Below are 21,166 nucleotides of genomic sequence, written 5' to 3'. Positions count from 1 at the left end.
TATTTCTGACTTATGGATATGAAGTACTTTCTTTTATTAATAAAAATTATAAAGTAATTTTTAAATTGATATCTAATTAGCTACTAAGATTTTAACTATCAACTTTAGAATCTAGATTAATTGATAGTTAAACCTTTGATAGTTAATTAGATATTAATTTAAAAACTATTTATAAATTTTACTAATAATAGAAAATAGATTTTGTTAGTCTCTAAAATAATATCTAATTTAGTTAATATAGTGATTATTATTTTTATTTTTAAAATTTATTTTTATTTAATAATTTTTTTTAGTGTTTATTTAATACTTTTCTTATAGGATTAGTATATGATATTTTCAAGAGGATTTAAATGAAGAATCATTTGGTTACAAAACTGAAACTTACATTGCCATAATTATTAAGAGTATTTGAAAACTAGAATATTTAATATAGTTATCTATTTATTTTGTATGTTTGAATTCATTTTTTTTCTTAAATAAACAAAGAAGGTAACATGATTGTGAACATTAAACCACAAATTGGTCCAAGTTCTAAGTTGAGAAGAATATTTGTACTAGGAATGAAATTTTTTTCCTGGTTGGTAACTTGGTATGCATGTAAAGGTGGTCCATGTAACATTCTACTGCTCCTTTTAAAGGTAATAAAAATGTTGTAGCTAAAGTCTGAGTGAGGCATGAGGAAAAAAATGTGATATGCATATGGTGCACTAGGAAGCAAGAGAGGGAAGAATGAAGATAAGTGATGGGATGGCAAAGCAGTGAGTGACACCTCATACCCACTTTCTCTACAAAATGGTCAATTTCTACATCTCCATACATGCTTTTCTATCCTTTGACAGACATCCACTAGTTTAGCCCTAGTTCCCAACAATCATTTCACATAAAAAGAAAAAGAATATATCCAATGCTTCAAAGCAACGTCTTTTGATTCTTGCACGTGAGAATCTCCAGCAAAATGCGCAGGCAACTAACGTTAAAAGGTATGCTACTTATCAACTTTTTCAAACATTTTCAAAAAGGAAAATGCAGACGTAGTACTACTACTTTTTTTTTCTGGGTTTTCTTCTCTTTCTTCAAGTTGTTGGTATCAGGAACAAACCCTAGCTGCTTCTGCTTTGTTTCCATTCCACCCTTTCTTTCAATATGTTGTTTAATAATGATAGTGTTTCTAACTGGCTAACTTGATCATTTCCACAAGACGAAAATCTATCTAGTGTCAAGATGATAGATGAATCTCACAGTTCAAATTATTCAACATGATCATTGTTTGTATATTCTATAATTGTTTCCACATTGTTAATTCAACATTAGTTGTTTGCAATATGTTAGATGTAACTAAGCCACCTGTCTCTCTTTTGTATGTTTCTTCCCTATTGTTTTAATTGAAAAAAAAAAAGCATTTCAGTGGGAAAATGATAAACAAAAGAGAAAATATTGTATTTAAAAAATGTTTTCTTTTCTTTATCCAATTTCTTAAATGAAGGGGAAAAAAATAGGGGCAGTAATGTCAATCCATATTAAAGATATAAGGCTGTTTTGTTTATAGTTAAAAAAAATTGTCCTAAAAAAATTATTAAATAAAAAATAATTTTAAATACTAAAATAATTGGTTATTATATTGACTAAATTAGAGATAATTTTATAACTAAAAAAATTATTGATATTTAAACTAGTTTTTATTATTAATAAAAATTGATAAAGTAGTTTTTTAATTGGTATCCAAATATTACATATCAAGATTTTAACTACTAACTACTTTATATTATTCTAAATTAGTGTTTATTGATTTTTTAGAGACTCTAAAATATTAGTAGTTAAAACCTTGGTAACTAATTTAGATATCAATAGAAATTATTTTATAAATTTTTATTAATAATATAAATCACTCTAGGTATAAATAATTTTTTTATTATCTAAAATAGTATCTAATTTAGTAATTATTATTTATAAATTTGGTTACTATTTAATAATTTTCTTGTGATATTGGTAGTACTAGTTTATACAAATGTGTATGACTTGGACAGATAGGTCATTTTCTCCCAAAGTGGCTTTTTTTAAAGAATTGTTGAAAAAAAAAATCTTATTTTTTTACCGGTGATTCCAGGTTTAGATCAATGGATAATAATCCAACCCAATTCATAGCAAAAAAAATTTGAATTGATTAAGATTGAAAAACTATAAATAATCAATTTGGTTTGAATCTTAATTGTTTTAAATAAATAAAAATATGTAAATGATAAAGTATTTGGGTACTCCAACATTTTTACAAAAGACTCTACAATAAAAAATATGACTCCTACAAATGTGCATTCAACAAAATACACCATTCACTACACGAGTATTATAAAACCAAAAGATATGAACCACAAAAATATATGAGGATATCATAATCAATAGTTCCATTCATCACTCCCTAATTTGTATGATGTCTAAATCTAAAACATGTATAATCTAGGTAATACAAGTATGCTTGAAACATTATTTGATATATTGGCCCAAACTTGAGATAAATAAAATCCCAACAGCTAACACATGGATTAGTGGTTAGTAATTCCTTTTTCTAGGAATTACTTGAGCTGGAACTTAAGGGTTTTTAAAGATGGTTTATCTGCCTGAGTTTTTGCGTTGAATTGGCAAAACTTGGTTGTGCCTTTCTAAAAAGTTTTGAACTCTATTTGCTTTATACTCCAAGATTTTTTTTGTCCCTATTGGGGAGAAAAAATTGTCTCTACTATAGGTTCAACACATGATATGATATACCAAATTGCAAATCCTTGACACCTTGTTGCATAAATAGAGAAATTTTTTGACAAAACTACCTAAATTGAGAGAACAATGCTCCTTTGTTTAAAATTAGTTCATAATCTGTAGTGCAATATTTTGCATGAAGTTTTGACATTCCAGAAACAAATTGCATATTTCCATTTTTTCACTAGCAGATGAATTTGAAATGCCCAAACAAAATACAATCATTGAAAGCTTTGCAATAAAACTTAGACATATCTCCATCATGTGAACTTTAATATTTAGATAAAAATAGTTATTAAGGACTTTGAAACAACATAATGGAGATTTTGAAAAGGTACTTATATAACATTCATATCTCGGTGGTTGTGAATTTCTCCCGAGAACTAAAGTTGAGCTTTTTGTTTTTAAGATTCTACTTTGTCCTTGGCTTCTGACATTATTGAAAGTGTCTTTCTTGAAGTCCTCGACTTAAAAATATTTTACTTTTTTATACTACTAATACATGTGTTTGGGAAAACGCACCAATCTAAGGAGGAGAATTTTGCCTTTTTTGTAATCCAAACCCAAGATTTTAGTTGTGCAATTGCAAATGTTTCAGTAGTTACTGCATTCCTAAAAATGATATTATTTCTATTTTCCCATATATCTCTTTTTATAGCCATCTACATAGTTTTCCAAATTCTATATTTTCATTTACTTAGGCCATGTATATTGAATTGGTAAAAATGATTTGCTACACTCTTAGAGGGCACATTTGTAATATTTACTCAGTTGTGACAAATTCTATACCATTGTAGCTACATTACATTAAAAAAGGTGATTTAAAGTTTCTTCATGATTATTATAGAAGACACATTAATTATTGGTTATCTGAACTCCCTTCCTTAACAAATTATCCTTAAATACTATTCAAACTCATTCTCCAAACAAAGTGTTTTACATTTGGGATTGAATTAGTTTTCCATATTGCTTTAAAGAACTCCTATATTCCCCACTTGCATTTATATTTTTTTGTAGTACCTTGTATGTAGTTTTCATTGTATATTTCCCTCTACTTTCCATCTATATTTGGAGTGCATTTTATTATATCATTATTAAATGATTGGACTTTGGGTATTTTCCACTCAAACCACTCTCTCCTCCTTTGAAGTCTCCACTCCCAAACAAAACTAAGAATTTTCTCTTGACTGTAAATGAAGGGTGTGAGTATGCTTGCGAGAATGACTATTGCAACGAAGTGAGTCAAGACAATGGGGTGAATCGTAATGACGAGGTCATTCATGATGGTGAGTTGAATCATGACGACAATATTTGGAATTAGGGTTCAAACATGATGAAATCAAGACATGTTAGGGTTCATGAACTACCAAGTTCAGATTTTGGGCAAAAAGTTAATCAGCATAAAATTTTGGGAGAAAGATGAAAAATAAAAATAAAAAGTAAAATTAATAAATTTAGAAAATAATATAAATAATAACTATATAATATAGTCACTAATTTGGTGAGTAATTTTATGTGACTAGAAATTTAGTCACTATTTCAGTCTTTAAATTGTAAAAATAACTTTTGATCATTTATAGTGATCACATTTTTTGGTGATTGATTTTAGTCTTTATTCAACAATTTTTTAGTAGTGAAATTTTCTTAAAATCATGTTTTCATCTCCTAAGCAGATAACACCTAATGATTTTTCTATGTTCCACAGTTTATGTATTCTAGTCATATCATTTTTCAATCAATTTATTACAATTCCTTATGTATCATTAAAATATTGTTGCTAAAGGAGTAAGCATTTAACCTTATTTTTTTACTCTATTGTGTTTTGGTTATGGAGTTGATTCTTTATGTTTTCACAATCTACACTTGTGAGTTTAGGTGGTTGATTTTCCTCATATAAGATTTTGTCCCACCCGAACAACTCTAGCTCGAGGTTAGTTTGATTTATCAACACTATTCTTTTTTGTTCTTCATTTATTGCACATCCCCCTTGATATGACCCAACTTTACAAGAAGTTGTCCACGAGCCCAAATGACTATTCAAAGCTAGGTTAATGATCTCAGACGGGGACAAGGCTCCACCATCCATTAGAAGATCCTCAGGAGAAGACAACCGGGCATGGGCCATAGTATCAATTATTTTTCCTTCTATTCTTTTTAAGACAAGTTTAATTATAATCAATTGGGCTCACATTGACCCAATTAGAAGCCCCAGTTTCTAGAAGATCACCCATGTGTCACCCGTGTGCTCACATTTGACCTAGTTTCTAGAAGCTTGTAGTTATTTACGCTCATACCCTTCCTTTCTTCCTATCCAAGACACTCATATATATAATTAGGGTGTTTCTCCTCTTATAAATCACATTGAATTTTGAAGTAAAGAAACTTTGCTTGAGTGAGTCTTAGCGTTCTTATATTTTCTCTCAGTCTTATCTTGGTAGAGATAGCTACAAGTGGTGACTCCATCCTCAAAAATCTTGGAGCATCCTCCCCCAAGTGGCGTGACCGCTCTTCATTTCTCTCCACCCTAAGCTTCCTCTACTCCTTACTTTTTTCTCTTCAATTCCACCAATACACTTCTTTTATTTTGTTCATTATCTCTTTAATTATTTTGCCACTTTATTTTCCTTTTCAATTTGGTTTCTTCATTCCTTTGTCTTGCTTTATTTTTGCAATCACCATCATCACTTTAGTAATTGTGTTTTTCTTTTACTCTTTTGAAGAGAACTTTCACACTTACTTAACCACTTGGTTAAGTTCGTGTCCAGTGGCAACCTTAACTGAGTTTCACCTATCATTGCTAATCAAAATCATAATCCAAGTGAAAACCTCTAAAATGTGCAATCCTAAAATCAACTCACATTACCCCTTTCCTACTTGTTGATTCAAAATCCTCTTTGTCTTTACCAGTCTCCTCGCTTATTGTCACCTATTATAGCACCTTGAAAACCTTATTAGATTAATGGTTTTGCATATTAGATTTTTTATTTGACTCTTCCACTCGTTTAGGGTTTTTCTTTTAGGCGTTAAGTTTCGTATGGGGATAGAATTTGATTAACCTCAAGGTTTTTTTCTTTCAGAATTACTAGTACAATTAGGTTGCTTCTTCCTGCACCCTCATATCTTCTTGTAGAATCCCATAAATTTTGTAATTCTGAAAATACCCCTTTATAAAAAAGTTAAAAAGGTTTGAAGTGTTGGTTATGGAGGTGTGTTGCATGTGGAAGTGTTGGTGCGTTAAGACATTGGTGAAGCCTATATTGGTTGCTTTGTTGCTATTGAGGTGCATTCGTGGTGGTTTGTGGTAGTCGTTGTTTTCCAGAAGTGATTTTCACTATGGTTTTTTTGTTGTTATCATGTGATGGTGTGGTGTTGTGTATACTTCAGATTGTGTAATTCAGAAATTTACCTAATTACACAATTTAATTTTTTTTTCATATTTATGTACCTTACAGATTATGTAATCCGTATTTTTTCAACAAAAGTATTCTAGATTACATAATCTGGAAACTAATCTCATCAAAAAAGACTTTCATATTTGTAATCTAGAATTCATTTTTTCAAAAAACACATTCTGGATTACATAGTTTGGAAGTCTTTTCCAAATCCGGGAAATGTTTTCTCATAGTGTAATCCATAATGTGTTTTTTTAAAAAATGAATTTCAGATTACGTAATCTGGAATATTCTCAGAATACGAAAAAAAAATCAGTCCAACGAAATCAGTGCAGGAGAAGAGTGAAATACATATGAAAAACTAACATTTTGTAGTAAATTAAGCTTTAAAACACAAACAAAATTGATTTCCCTAAGCGTGAGTAATCAAATAGAACCCAAAAATATAATAATAATAAATGATTAGAGGGAAAACTAAAAATTTAAAGGTGATAGGAAGAAGAAGGGTTTCACGGTGGTGTTGGGTGAAGAAGAAGAAAGTGAGTGAGAGTTGTGTCATTTATGAAGCAAAGGGTTGCGGCTTTTGTAGATGAAGAAAGTAACTGCATCCCACTACATGAGCAACTCTCCTTCCCACGGTCAAGGTGGTTCCGAGCTATTGCGGAGAAGAAGATTGCGTCTTCCCGGAGAGTGCGGAGCAGATATGGATCTGTTGAGAGCACGCACGTTCTGAGAGACCCATTCAAGGTAGGAACCGTTACTAGAGGTCCCCTTAGGTTGCGGAACGTTGGGACTCTATCCCACGTTCAACCTCTGCGAAACGAGGGTTTCGAACATTGGTCCTCTACGAACGAGGGTTTCGAAAGTTTGTGCGCGCACTCAATTTTCCGTTTCTGCACATACTCTATTTTTTTGGTTTTCTGTTTTGCAATATTACAGAGGTTCTGTTTTACAAATACAGATTCTGTTTTACAACACATTTTCCATCGCACAACCACAAACACAGTGTAAAATGCTCCAAAACTTTGTATACAACCATAAAAAAAAACCTTCAACCGGTGAAAATCGCGTTCTGGAAGTGCTTGGGGTGTTGGGTGTGGATGGGGTGCGTCGTTAGAGAAATTAGAAGATGGAATAGGGTGAAAAACCTAGGTGGGATTTTAGGGTTTATTTATTTTTTAACTTGAAGGAAAAAAAATGTAATTGCAAATTACTATGGGGTGCCACAAGAACCTATGGGGTGCAGGAAGAAGTAGCCCTTCAATTACTTTTCTTGGCTCGCTACTTTTCTTTGTGCACCTCTTCTTTCTTCTCTTCACATTGCTTATCTATCTCATATGGCAAATGCTCCCTGCACCCAACACTTTTGAACCTGAACCCAACATAATTTTAAAAATTCCAAAAATATCATTTATTCCGGAAATAAAAATCCGAAATTGAAAATAATGCATTCTGGAAAAATAAATCTGGAAGAGATTTTTGTGTTTTGGATCTGGAAAAAAAAATCAAAATCCCATTCTGGATAAAAAAATCCGAAACTGAAAATAATACATTCCGAAAAAATTTATCCGGAAGAGATTATTGTGTTTCAGAAAAGGGGTCCAGAATGTAATTTTATATGCACCCTAGTTTTTTAAGGGTATTTTCGGTTTTTCCCCTGTGATTGGGTGCAGTGATATGGTGCAGGAGGCAATTGCCATCTCATATTGGCTGATTTTCTGGGCCCATTTTCATATTTGAATTTTTCGGGAGCCCACTTGATTCTGAGACTTTGGAAATTGACCTTCCCGTTAGTTTCTTTCTGTCACTGTGTACTTAATTCATTACTCGCCTCACACGCTTTGATTGATGGCAAAATTTTTGTTAATCATTTGTGTTATCAAATGATAGTGGTCTAATAGCAATTCTTGTTGTGTTTTTGGCTTTTCTTGAGTATAATGTCTTATGATTGATTCGATAGTACTAATTTACTATGTTTCATTGAGACAGAAAATATATAACACTATTTTTAATGAAATATAATTTAGGCAGAAAAATATTGCACATAGTTCAACATCAATTTCGTATTTTTTTAATTCTTTCAATATTTTTTATTATTTAATAATAATCTCGATCACCCGATCCAAACTATCCCGAACGAATATTGGTTCGAACATGCTAAGAATAAAAAAGAGAATAGTTTTAATTGATTTAAATCGATCGAAAGTGATACATTCGGATTAAAGTGTCTTCATCCGAACCAACCAATTTCTTCCTTGTCTTTTCTATGTTGTTCTTTTTTCTTTATTAATTAGATTTATTTTGCGATGTGTTTGGCTCTTCCAATTAGTTGTTGGTTGATCATATACTTTTAAATTAGTGAGAATGATTTCTTGCACTAATGACAATGTTCAGAAGGATTTAGATGAGAATCAGATAATGAGATATGTTTGAATAAAGAATTTTTATAAGGTATTTATATTTTTTAGAAAATTTGAAATATTTTTATGGTAAAATATATTTTTGTGATATAGAATTTTAAAAGAAATTGAAATTTAAGACTTTATGAAAATAATTTAATTATGTAAACTTAAATAATTAAATAATATTTTGGTTCGCGTTAATTAATATTATTTTAATTGTGTTAGTTGGGGTTATTTTTCTATCCACGTCGATAATAAGTAAGTCATAACTATTTTTAGATTAATGATAATTAGAGTTTCCTCGACTAACGTAACCATATTTTTCGATGATGTCAAATAAGATTTTTTTATCAACACCAATAAAATTTTTCTCGAACAATGTAAATCATCATTGACACCTCTGATTTTCTAATTGAAATTTTTAGGATTCTTTATCTATCAATATAACTCAAGAATATATTTCGATTGACAAATAGTTTTGTACTATTATTTATAAATAATTGTCAGCTAAACTATCTTATTGAAGTTATATATATATATATATATATATATATATATATTACTATTTAGTGATAATTTTTATATTTAATATTTGATGGTAATTAAAATATTATTTAAATAAAAATTAAAAATTAAAACCAATTTAAATAATCATATCTAAACACAACACATAAAAAGTTAAATATAATTTAAAGTAAAAATATATTTAAATTTCATAAATATCATAAAATCTGAAATCTAAGCACAAGTTACGAAAGTGTTCCGAAGAAATTGCTTCCTCATTTTTTTTTCAAATAATATTTGACTTCCAAACTAGATTTTTCCTACACTAACTTTAATATTTAAATAATTAATAAATAATTTTTTTATAATTAATTAAATATTAATCTAAAATTATTTTATAGTTTTTTTATTAATATAAAAATTATTTTAATTGTCAATAACTTTGTAATTTATAAAATAACATTTAATTTAATTAATATAGTAATTAATTATTATTTTTTAAATAATTATTATTTAATAATTTTCTTATAGTATTACTAAACTAAATATTGAATTAAACTCATAAGGATGTGAACTTAAAAATAATCTTATTATTGTTGCATGTTATTTAACAAATCCAATTTTATTTAAATAGGACTTCTTATTCATACTTAAATATTTAGATCTAACTACTACAAACATATAATATTTTATATAAGTTATTTTAGATTGTTTATTGAATGGATACAAACGTAATAGAAAGTAAAAATCAAAGTTTAATCGAAGTAGAAACCCTTTTTATACATCGGTTAAATTTTAAAATTTGTAACCTAGAAACTAATTATTTTGTACATTAGTTATAAGAATAATCTTCTTTAACCGACATAGTAAAGAAGTGGAAACTCTTAATATTGGAAATGGCAAAATATTCATTTAAAATAGAGTTATTCGAGACAACGAATATTCTGAAAAAAAAAAAAATATTAATTAATTTAGAGATAAAAAATTATTATTATATTAATTTTTTTTATAAAAGTTTTTATGTTAGGTATCACTATGCAACTTAGACATCTCAGTTAGACTGACATCTCAAGTAACAACAATCATTTGTCAGCACATAAAAAAGATATTAAAAAAAAAAATACAAAAATATGGGGAGACTAGACTAAAACTAATATGTTAACAAAAATGATACATAGGTAGACTATAACTATTCATAAAGAATTCTAAGAACAGACTAGATAGAAGTCTATTATACCAATGAAATGATTCTCTATGAATAGAGTCCCGATATTTGAACAACCCCAAATTTGTTTCTCCAGCATACAATTGCTGACGTGGCACAAAAAATAATATTTTATTTGTGTTGTGAGACCCAGTTAAAATTTCTGAAAAGAGGACATTTGGGTACCCTTGGTGACATTGTGAAATTAGGTTAGAAATTGGGGTTGCACCTCTCAGTTTCCCGTTTCCCCTATTCTCCTCCACATCCTCTTCCACCTTCTCCTTAAGCATTCTCTTCGAATGTTGATGGTGATAGTGGTGGGTAAGCCTCTTTTCACGGTGGTTGGTTGTCGTGGTGGGTGGGGCTGTTTTGACGGTGGTTGGTCGTCGTAGTGCGTGTGACTATTTTGACGGTGGTTGGTCGTGATAGTGGGTGTGGCTGTTTTGATGGTGGTTAGGTGGTGGTATTGGTGACCAAAGGTATACATTTTGTTTGTGTTTAGTCTTTGCTTATATTTTTGGAGTATGATGATTTTTTGTAGAATATACTGTTAAACCGTATATATTTTGGTGTCCTTAGTTTCTGTAAATATGCTTGGTTTTTCAGAAATTTTTTTCTCCAAAAAAAGGCCTTTATTGAAGCTATGATATTGTGAAGAAAAATGATGTTAGCATGAGTTGTCCAAATATGGAGACTCTATTGTTGAATATATACACAAAGAAAGAGAGGTCATTATATACTGATATTGTATATAGTTAATCCTTGAATGAGTATCTATTACATATATGTGTCTTGGTGTATAAATAATGCATAGTCTTGTTTTGGATAGATAACCACCACGACCAACCACCGTCAAAACAACCACACCCACGACGACGACTAACCGCCGTGAAAAGAGGCACACCCACCACGACCACCACCAACGTTGGAAGAGAGAGCTTGAGGAGAAGGTGGAAGAGGATGTGGAGGAGAAGAGGGGAAACAACAACGAACTCAAAAAGAAACTGAAAGAGGTGCAACCCCAATTTCTAACCTAATTTCACAATGTGACCAAGGGCGCTCAAATATTATCTTTTCATAAATTTTTACTGGGCCCCACAACAGAAATAAAATATTATCTTTGCCACGTCAGCGGTTGTATACTGGAGCAACGCATTTGCGGTTGTTCAACCATCATTTTTCCTATGAATAAATCTTAAATTAGTTAACTTATCAACACACACATTTCCTTCACAAAAAGTATGAGTAACCCTAAACCTGATTTTTCCACAGTAATTAAAACAAGTATTGCATCAATTACGAAGCATCCCTGGAACATTAGTCCTAGCAGTAAACGCAATAAAAACCAAGGCAGAATCACATTCAAGCCAGACATTTGTAAGCCCCATCTTTTGAGCTTCCTCCATAGCATGTATAACTCCATAAAACTCAACAATCATAGCAGTCTGAACTTCAAGAAACGTAAAGAAAACACCAATAAACTCCCCCATACTCCCACAAAAAATACTTCCACAAGTAGCAAGACCAGGATACCCCATAGTAGCCCCATCAATGTTAATTTTAACTCAACCTGGTGAAGGAAACTCCCATCTAACAGGAAGAGGACGACGAACTTTACCACTATGAGTATTAATATAAAAAAAAAACTTAATCACGTTGAAATCCAACATATCATTCTTCATTGAAGCTTTAGACGAATTTCCCACTAGACAAGTTAAATCTTTAATTATCGAAATAGCCCTAGAAACCTCAATCTTATCTTGAAATCTAGCATAATTCTTCATATGCCATATCATCCAAATAGAAAAGGTTATCACATTAAGCTTAATCAATTTAACCAAAGGACTACCATCAGTCTTAATAAAAGAAAGAAGATCATCTTTATTAGAGAAATGAGAAGTAAGAAAAATCTGCCTAACCCAACTCCAAATATGCAAAGCATTAGAACATTCAAAAAATAAATGTTGAATAGATTCCTCATGCTTTTCACAAAGCTTACACATAGAACATATATGCAAACTTTTATTATGAATATGTTGATCTGTAGAAAGTTGCCCATGAAAAACTTTCCAGAATACTAGAGTTTTGGAAGGATGAATAAATGAATACCAAATGAATTTACCCCAACCACATGGAACTCCTAGTTCCAAGAAAAAAGTCCTAGTCGATTTAAGAGCGAAACGACCAGACTCATCTAGAATCCAATTAGGAATATCCTGTTCCTCCCTAACCATGATATGATTAAAAAAAATGAGACATTTGTTGTAAAGACAAGAAAATATTCCAATCACAACGTGTCCAAAACTAAGAGACTGTATACAAAATGTTAGTACCATCAGATAACCCTGCAATATTTTCTAAAGAAGTAGTATAACACCATTTATCATTCCATAAATTAATAAAAGTACTTGCACCAATAGTCCAAGAAGTATAATCAAGTATAGTAGAATAAAACTGCTTAATTCCAGGCCAAAGAGATGAGGATCTATGAACCATTATAAACTCGTATTTTGATTTAAGAACCTTGGCTTTCAGGATAAAAGACCAACGCATGTTGCTATAAGCAAAGTTCCAAGCAAGCTTAAGAAGATATGCATTATTTTCAACAAGAAGATTAATAATCTTCAAACCTCCATTCTCAAAAGGAACAAATCATATCTGAATTCAAGGTGACTACCAGCCACAAGTGCAAGCCTATCCGCCAATATCTTGGAAATAATCTTAAATTTGAAATTAGCAACAACAATTGGACTGTAATCTTTAATGGAGTCAATGATGACTTATTACGGAAAGTGCATCGCGTTTGTTAGAAGTAATAATTGTCCCTAAGGACGGATATCGATCCCACAAGGAATAGTGAATTATCGAGAACAAAAATCGCTAAATATAAAAACATAACAATAAAAAGAGTTTTGAATTAATTGTGTTGGAACTGATCAATAAGAAAACAGACAAAGAATTGATTGCTTCAAGTTGGAAAAATAGGGATTAGGTTTCATCTTTCTCACTCTTATGTATTTTTATTAGCATGTCAATATTAAGTTCTTTGATTGAAATTGATGTCCGTATAAAAATCATTTATATTGATTCCTCGCATATAAAATCCTTAAGAATGTTCCCTAACTATCGATCCCTCACATAATTATAAGAACAACTTAGAACGAAGATCAGACGTTAATAGCAATTAACATTTCAAGTTTATTCCTAGCACTCAAATATGTTAAGTATTGTTGTTTAAGTCCAAACCCTAAAAATACCTCCCGGTCAGATTTAAGATTCTCAATTTGTCACGAAAAATTAAAAGTAAAACAACAATACCAATAATCAATCAAAAACTGAATATTAATATATAAGATATCACCTCAATACATAAGAGTTTGAGCAGATTACTCCCAATCCCAAAGGATAGAATTAGCTACCCATACTTCTAGCACCTTCCATTCTCCCAATTGGGTTACAATGCACTCTATGGTGTTTTTCTCTCAATATGGCACACTAGGGTTGAACCTCTAGCCCCCTATTTATCCTCATTTTCTAGGGTTAGGTGGCTTGATGTGTCGCGCTAATGGGCTAAGTGATAAAACATAAAAAATGCTCAATCTTTATTTGCATCTTTTTCCATTATGGGACGTTCCAGCTTTCTCTTTTTAGCTCAAATTATTCTTCTTTACTCCAAATCTTCAATCGTCCCTAAAAATCTGCAATTAACACCAAATTTGGGAATAAAATACTCCTATTCAAATAAAGATCATAAAAAATGTAAAAAAGTATTTTTAGAAAGTATGACTTTAAACTAGAGCGGGGTGAATGGTTTAAAGAGGGTTTTCGTAAACTTTTAAGCCAAGAATGAAATTACTTCGTGAATAACTTGATTAAGAAATCTGTTTGTCAAAACATAAAGCAAAAAGCATAGCACCAGTAAAACAATCGGTTGTTTTGCAGAAACAATCGGTTGTTTATACCAGTTTACAAATATAAAACTGAAATTAAAGAGTTAAAGGATAGAGAGAATGCACACAGAGGTTTATACTGGTTCACTCTTAACCCAGAGCTACATCCAGTCTTCCCAGAAACCACTGGGGAATCGACTAAGCAATCATCCCTAGATTACTTACAACACAACCAAAGAAGTGACATTGATCCCCCAAGACACACACTTCCTTTGGTCCATCACAACACCACTAAGAATGTTGATCTTGATCCCCTCAAGAACACACAACACTTCTTAGCTATACACACAGAGTTTCTTTCAAAGTACAAAGGATTACACTTGTTACAAAACAAATCTGAAATCAATACAAGATGAAAATCCTATCTCACACTCTTTGATCAATGCAATCTCTAAGCAATCTCAATCTTTTAAAAGCTCAAAACTGTTGAAAAACTCAAATCTGTTTTTTTTTTTATTAAAACAAAGTTGTTTGTTGCATAATCTTAACAAACTATTAATTGCATTTAAAGATTGGTCAAAGCATTAAAAATTGGAGCGTAAATAGTTGTAAAAACATTTAAAGATCAGTCAAACCACAAAACAATTTTCTGTTATGGTCCCAAAACAAACAATCGGTTGTTTCCACGATTCAATCGAATGTTTTGGTTTGACAGCAAGTCAACCATCAAAAACAATTTTTAACCTTTCTAAAAACACCTAAGTATAAAACAATCAGTTGTTTTGACAAAACAACAGGTTGTTTTTCACTTAGTTTGAAAAACACTTTTCAATTAAAAGGTTTGAGAATGCTTATGCTTTGGATTCAATCAAGAGTGGATATATACAATTAATCTACCCCAGATCCTATCTAGAGACAGCTTAGCAACAACAAGCACATCCAGCCTTTCATCAACCTTCAAAAGGTTTGGATTCTTCAAAGCTTAAACACACTTGGTTCAACAATCTCCCCCTATTTGATGAAGACAAATCCCTGATTGCTTGTGTTAGATCTAATTGAATATGAACCAGTACCTGCAAAAACAGCATATATGCAATCCAATGCTTCTTACATCAGCAGGTTATATTTTCACACTTTGAAAGCATATTTCCAGACAAACAATCGGTTGTTTACTCGAAACAATCGGTTGTTTCTATCAGCAGAAGTAGAAACATGTTTGATATCTGAGATTTCAGCAGATTTAAACAGTTTTAGAGAAAGATACACAAGAACGAATCAATTCTCCCCCTATTTATCTTCACAAATAGACTCTAACAGGTATTAAAACAGATTTAGGAAAGATTATGAAGGTCAAGAATACCTAACTCATTTTTTAGAAAGAAGAACCTCTCTTTTGGTAATGGTTTTGTGAAGATATCAGCTAACTGCAGTTTAGTCTCAACAAACTTCACTTCACAGTCCCCATTGCTTACATGATCTCTGATGAAATGATGACGTATCTCAATATGCTTAGTCCTTGAGTGTTGAATATGATTTTTGGTAAGACTGATGGCACTTGTGTTATCACACATCAAAGGAACCTTGCTGATTTACAATCCAAAGTCTGCAAGTTGTTGTTTGAGCCACAAAATTTGTGCACAACAACTTCCAGAAGCTATGTACTCAGCCTCAGCAATAGAGAGAGCTACACATGCTTGCTTCTTGCTATGCCATGAGATAAGGCTTGAACCAAGAAGGTGGCAAGTGCCACTTGTGCTCTTCCTATCTAGCTTGCAACCTGCATAGTCAGAATCTGAATAACCAATTAAATGAATGGGAGAGTGAGAAGGATACCATAACCCAATAGTTGATGTTCCTTTGAGATATTTCAGAATTCTTTTTGCAGCTTTGAAGTGTGACTCCTTAGGATTTGCTTGATATCTTGCACAAAGACACACGGCAAACATAATGTCCGGTCTACTTGCTGTTAGATATAACAAAGAGCCAATCAAACCTCTGTATTTGGTTTGATCTACCCCTTTTCCAGCAGCATATGCATCCATGTAGCAACTTGATGGCATAGGAGTGCTTGCTTCTTTGCAACTCTCCATTTCAAATTTCTTTAGAATCTCTTTACAATACTTTGATTGGCATAGAAAGATCTCATACTTTGTTTGTTTAACCTGCAATCCAAGAAAGAAAGACAATTCTCCCATCATAGACATTTCAAACTCACCTTTCATAGCAACCACAAATTCTTCACACAAACTATCTTGTGTAGCACCAAAGATGATGTCATCAACATAGATTTGCACAAGGATAATTTCAGAATTTGACTTTTTGATGAAGAGAGTCTTGTCAATCATTCCCCTTTCATAGCCATGAGACAACAGAAAGTTGTTAAGCCTCTCATACCATTGCCTTGGAGCTTGCTTCAGTCCATACAAAGCCTTTTTCAACTTAAAAACATGATTGGGATGTTGATGATCTTCAAAGCCCGGTGGTTAATCCACATACACTTCCTCATTGATGTAGCCATTCAAGAAAGCACTTTTGACATCCATTTGGAAGATTTTGAAACCACTCATACATTCAAAAGCCAACAGAAGCCTCACAGCTTCCAATCTTGCAATAGGAGCAAAGGTTTCACCATAATCAATGCCCTCCTCTTGATTGTAGCCTTTGGCAACTAGCCTTGCTTTGTTCCTTGTGATCACACCATCTTCATCCAACTTGTTTCTGAATACCCACTCTGAACCTATGATGTTCATCTCAGCTGTTTTAGGGACAAGAAACCATACCTCATTCCTTGCAAATTGATTCAGCTCTGTTGAAGAAGGTTGCTGCCCCTTCAAGATTGTGTTTGATGAAGACTTCTATGTACATTTCATTTGTATTTTGCTTTGCTTTAAGTATGTCTTAAGTAGTGCTTAGAGGTTGTCTAAGAGTGGGCTTTTTGCTGAGTAACTCACCTCATAACCACTGGTCATGTGATAAGAACAAGCATAAGTTTTCTTAAACTGTTTTTCACATGTTTTACAAAAAACACGTTTACTGCATAAAAATAAATCTGTTCTTTTCTAAATAAATAGATTCATTTTTTAAACTGATGCCTTGGCTAAGTCTTGTGGAAATTAGATTTTGTGCATCAGGTATTTTGACTAAGTCTTCTTCTTTTCAAAACGACTGAGTTTTAAATAGTTAAACTTTCTCTGTTTTCGTTTTGAAAAATAAATCTGTTCATCTGTAAATGAATAGATTCTTTTTGTCTCTGGAGTCATGTCAAGCTTAAACGTTTTCAGTTTTATCTCTGCACCAGAATGGTTGACTAAGTCTCCTCACTTAACAAATTCTCTAACTGCTTTTTGAAAATAAATCTGTTCATTTTATTTTCAATCTGTTCATTTTATAACAGCTTTAATTGTTTTTCAAAAATCTGTTATAAGTTGGTTTTCTATAAAATGAAAACTTGTTTCTGAGTTTAACAATCGTTCATACATTTGCAAAAACAAGTTTTACAGCAAAGAATCAAAAGTTTACAAAGGATTAGCATTTGTTCTTCAAAGATTTCGAAAATCACAAAGTGTTTGTTCTTGGTTTGGTTCCAAAAGCTTGGTGTGAGGTGTTGCTACTGTTCTAGCAATCTTGCCTACTGGTTTAAGGCAGATCTTTGTATCCTCAATCAGGTGTAGTCGTTTCACTTCTCATTGCTTGTAATAGTTTGGTTGAACACTCTTCTTGATAGGTTTTCTTGGAGAGAGTGTGTGTGAGCTGAAATAGGTTTTTTTAGCAAGAGTACCTAAGTTCTTGTAGGTTTCAAGAACAGTGGGAATTGTACTTGGTTGTACTGTGTTTTAGTGATTTCCACCTGGTTTTGGTGAAGACTGGATGTAGCTCAGTTGAGTGAACCAGTTTAACTGCTTGTGTTCATTCTCTCTCACTCTCTGCAATTTCATTTCTGCATAATTGATAAAACAGCAAAGAAATAAATCTGTTCAAGTGAAAATAAATCTGTTCTTTCTGGGCTCAGTTCATACTGTTCTTAACTTCTGAAAAGTTGTTTGATTCTGATAAGAACATATAAAATTTGTTAAAAGTCACTGCAACAGATTGACTGTGATAGGTTGCTCAAGAAATTGTCAAAGCTATTAATTGAACCTTAAACAATTGCTTAAAATTGAAGCTTGCTGTTCTGTGATTCATTGTTCTTAATTTCTGGAAAATTGTTTGATATCAAGAAGAACACTCATAGTTTGTTAAAGGCCACTGGAACAGGTTGATTGTAAAGGTTATTCAATTAATTGGCATGTTATCAATTGAACCTTAATCACTTGCTTAAAACTGAAGTTTGTTGTTTAGTGTTTCACTGGTTTTTGTTCTAATATCAGTGTGTGCATCTGGAAAGTCTATCTGCATAATCTTGTGATTAATCTTGTTGTATAAACGCTTTTCAAACAAAAACAGTGCTGAAATAAATCTGTTCATTTTCACATAAATCGATTTATTTTCTGTAAACTGTGTTAAACATTGTTTCTGCGAGAAAGTTTTAAAAGGTCAATTCACCCCCCTCTTGAACTTTGGCACTATTAAACCCAACAAGCTCTTCATGCATAGCTTCAACCCACTTTTCCTCCTTGAGAGCTTCATCAATTGACTTTGGTTCAATTTGATAGACAAAAGCAGTGTGCCTGCTGAAGTTTGAGATGGAGCTACGTGTAGAGACACCTTCCTTTATCTGCCCTATGATGTTTTCCACTGTCAGATCTCTAGGAATCCTCCATTCTTTGGGCAACTCACTCTGTTGCAAAATTTCAATCGGTTGTTTCTGCGATTCAACCGGTTTTTTTTTCTGCACTAATGCCTAGCTTCTCCAAACTGATGTTCTGCTCATCCTCTTCAGCACTGGTCTTTGGGATTTGAATGCTTTTGCGATCCACCTCATCAAAGACAACATGAACAGACTCTTCTACAGTCATTAGCCTCTTGTTGTAGATTCTGTATGCATGACTTGTTAAAGAATAGCCTATGAAGATACCAAGATCAGCTTTTTCATCAAACTTCCATAGGCTTTCCTTTCCATTATTGAGAACAAAACAGATGCAACCAAAAACTATGAGATGATTGATGTTAGGCTTCCTTCCATTGAAAAGTTCATAAGGAGTCTTCTTCAGAATTGGTCTAATTAGCACTCTATTCATCACATAACAAGAAGTGTTAACTACATCCGCCCAAAAATACTTAGGAAGTGAGGATTCACGAAGCATTGTTCTAGCTAGCTCTTCAAGGGACCTATTCTTCCTCTCTACCACACCATTCTGTTGTGGAGTTCTTGGAGCAGAGAAATTATGCAAAATCCCCATCTTTTCACAAAACTTGCTAAACTTTTCATTTTGGAATTCTCCTCCATGATCACTTCTTATTGAGCCTATGTTGTTGTTCTTTGTGTTTTGCAATCTTCTTGCAAGCTTCTTGAATGTAGAAAAGGCATCACTTTTTTATTCCAAGAAGAGAGTCCAAGTGAACCTAGAAAAATCATCCACAATAACAAGAGCATAGTAATTTCCACCAAGGCTCATGGTTCTTCAAGGTCCAAAAAGATCCATGTGAAGTAGCTCAAGAGGTGTTAAAGAAGAAACAACATTTTTTATTTTAAAAGAACTGTTCACTTGTTTCCCCTTTTGGCAAGCTTCATAAATATGATCCTTCTCAAACTTGAGCTTTGGTAGCCCAATCACAAGATCCCTTGAAATTAGCTTGTTCAAGTGATTCATGTGAATATGAGCAATTCTTCTATGTCAAAGCCAAGACTCATCTTGCCTGGACAGAAGACAACCAATTGAACATGGTGTAGAGATATCTAGAAGATAAACATTATTGATTCTCTTACCTACCAACATTACCCCTTTAGTGTTAGGGAGACAGATTTCACATGTGTTTGTTTTCAAGATAACTTGAAATCCCTTGTCACACAGTTGACTAATGCTTAGCAGATTGTGTTTTAAACCTTCTAAATAGATCACATCATGGATGACCAAGATATCTTTGTCTCCTATGGATCCTTTCCCAAGAATCCTCCCCTTGTTGTTGTCCCCATAGGTAACGTGCCCTTCTTGCTTAAAGGAGATGCTCGGGAACTTTGATTTGTCCCCAGTCATGTGCTTGGAGCATCCACTGTCCAAGTACCATTGTTGCATGCTCTCCTCCAAGTTTTCCTACAAAGAAGATTTTCAAGTACAAAGATTTGGTCCCTTTATGAATGTGAGTCCATTTGGTTTACATTCATCATCTGAACCTTTACTGCACTTAGGAATCCACTTCATAAAGCCTATAGGAACAACATATTTTCTGATTTTACAGAACCTAACAGAATGGCCTCTTTTCATGCAGTAGAAGCATGTAACCACCGATTGTTTCGATGGTCCAATTGGTTGTTTTTCTGGCAATTTCGAAAATGACTTTGAAAATCTATCTTGCTTGTTTTGTGGGTTAAAGTCCAATCCAACTTTTCCAAAAACATAGTTTTGAGATGCCAAGACATTCTCAAAGTCGGATTGACCTTTAGAAAGCTTACCCACAGTTTTAACAAGATAGTGGACTTTCTTTTCAAGATTTTTGCAATTTTCACAAATAAGAGTATAACACTTGCAAGAGGAGTTTTTGTAAACAATTTCAAGGTTTTCAAAATCTGTTTTTGAATTTTCCAATTCCTCTTCCAGTGTTTTGACTCTCTTTTCAAGCCAGCTATTCATTCCCTTTAACCGGTTGTTCAAGAGGGCCAATCGGTTGGCTTCTTCATGTGTTTCTTGAAAGGCTTGAAGCAATTGACCATAATTTTCAAAGTTTGAGGAGTTAGATGAACTTACACTACTTGAGTCATCTTCCTTTCTGGCCATGAAGCAGAGGTTGAGGCTTTTTCTATTTTGCTTTCTTTTCCTTCTTGTTTGACTTCTTGACCTTACTTCCTTTGATTCATTGATGTTCCCATGAGTAGCTTTGAGTGTATCCCACATCTCTTTAGCAGATTTGCATTTTGATATCCTGAAAAAT

This window comes from Phaseolus vulgaris, chromosome 2, assembly GCF_051622355.1.
Source record: "Phaseolus vulgaris cultivar YP4 chromosome 2, ASM5162235v1, whole genome shotgun sequence".
NCBI classification, from domain to species: Eukaryota; Viridiplantae; Streptophyta; class Magnoliopsida; order Fabales; family Fabaceae; genus Phaseolus; species Phaseolus vulgaris.
Note: the sequence above shows the minus strand (reverse complement) of the source record.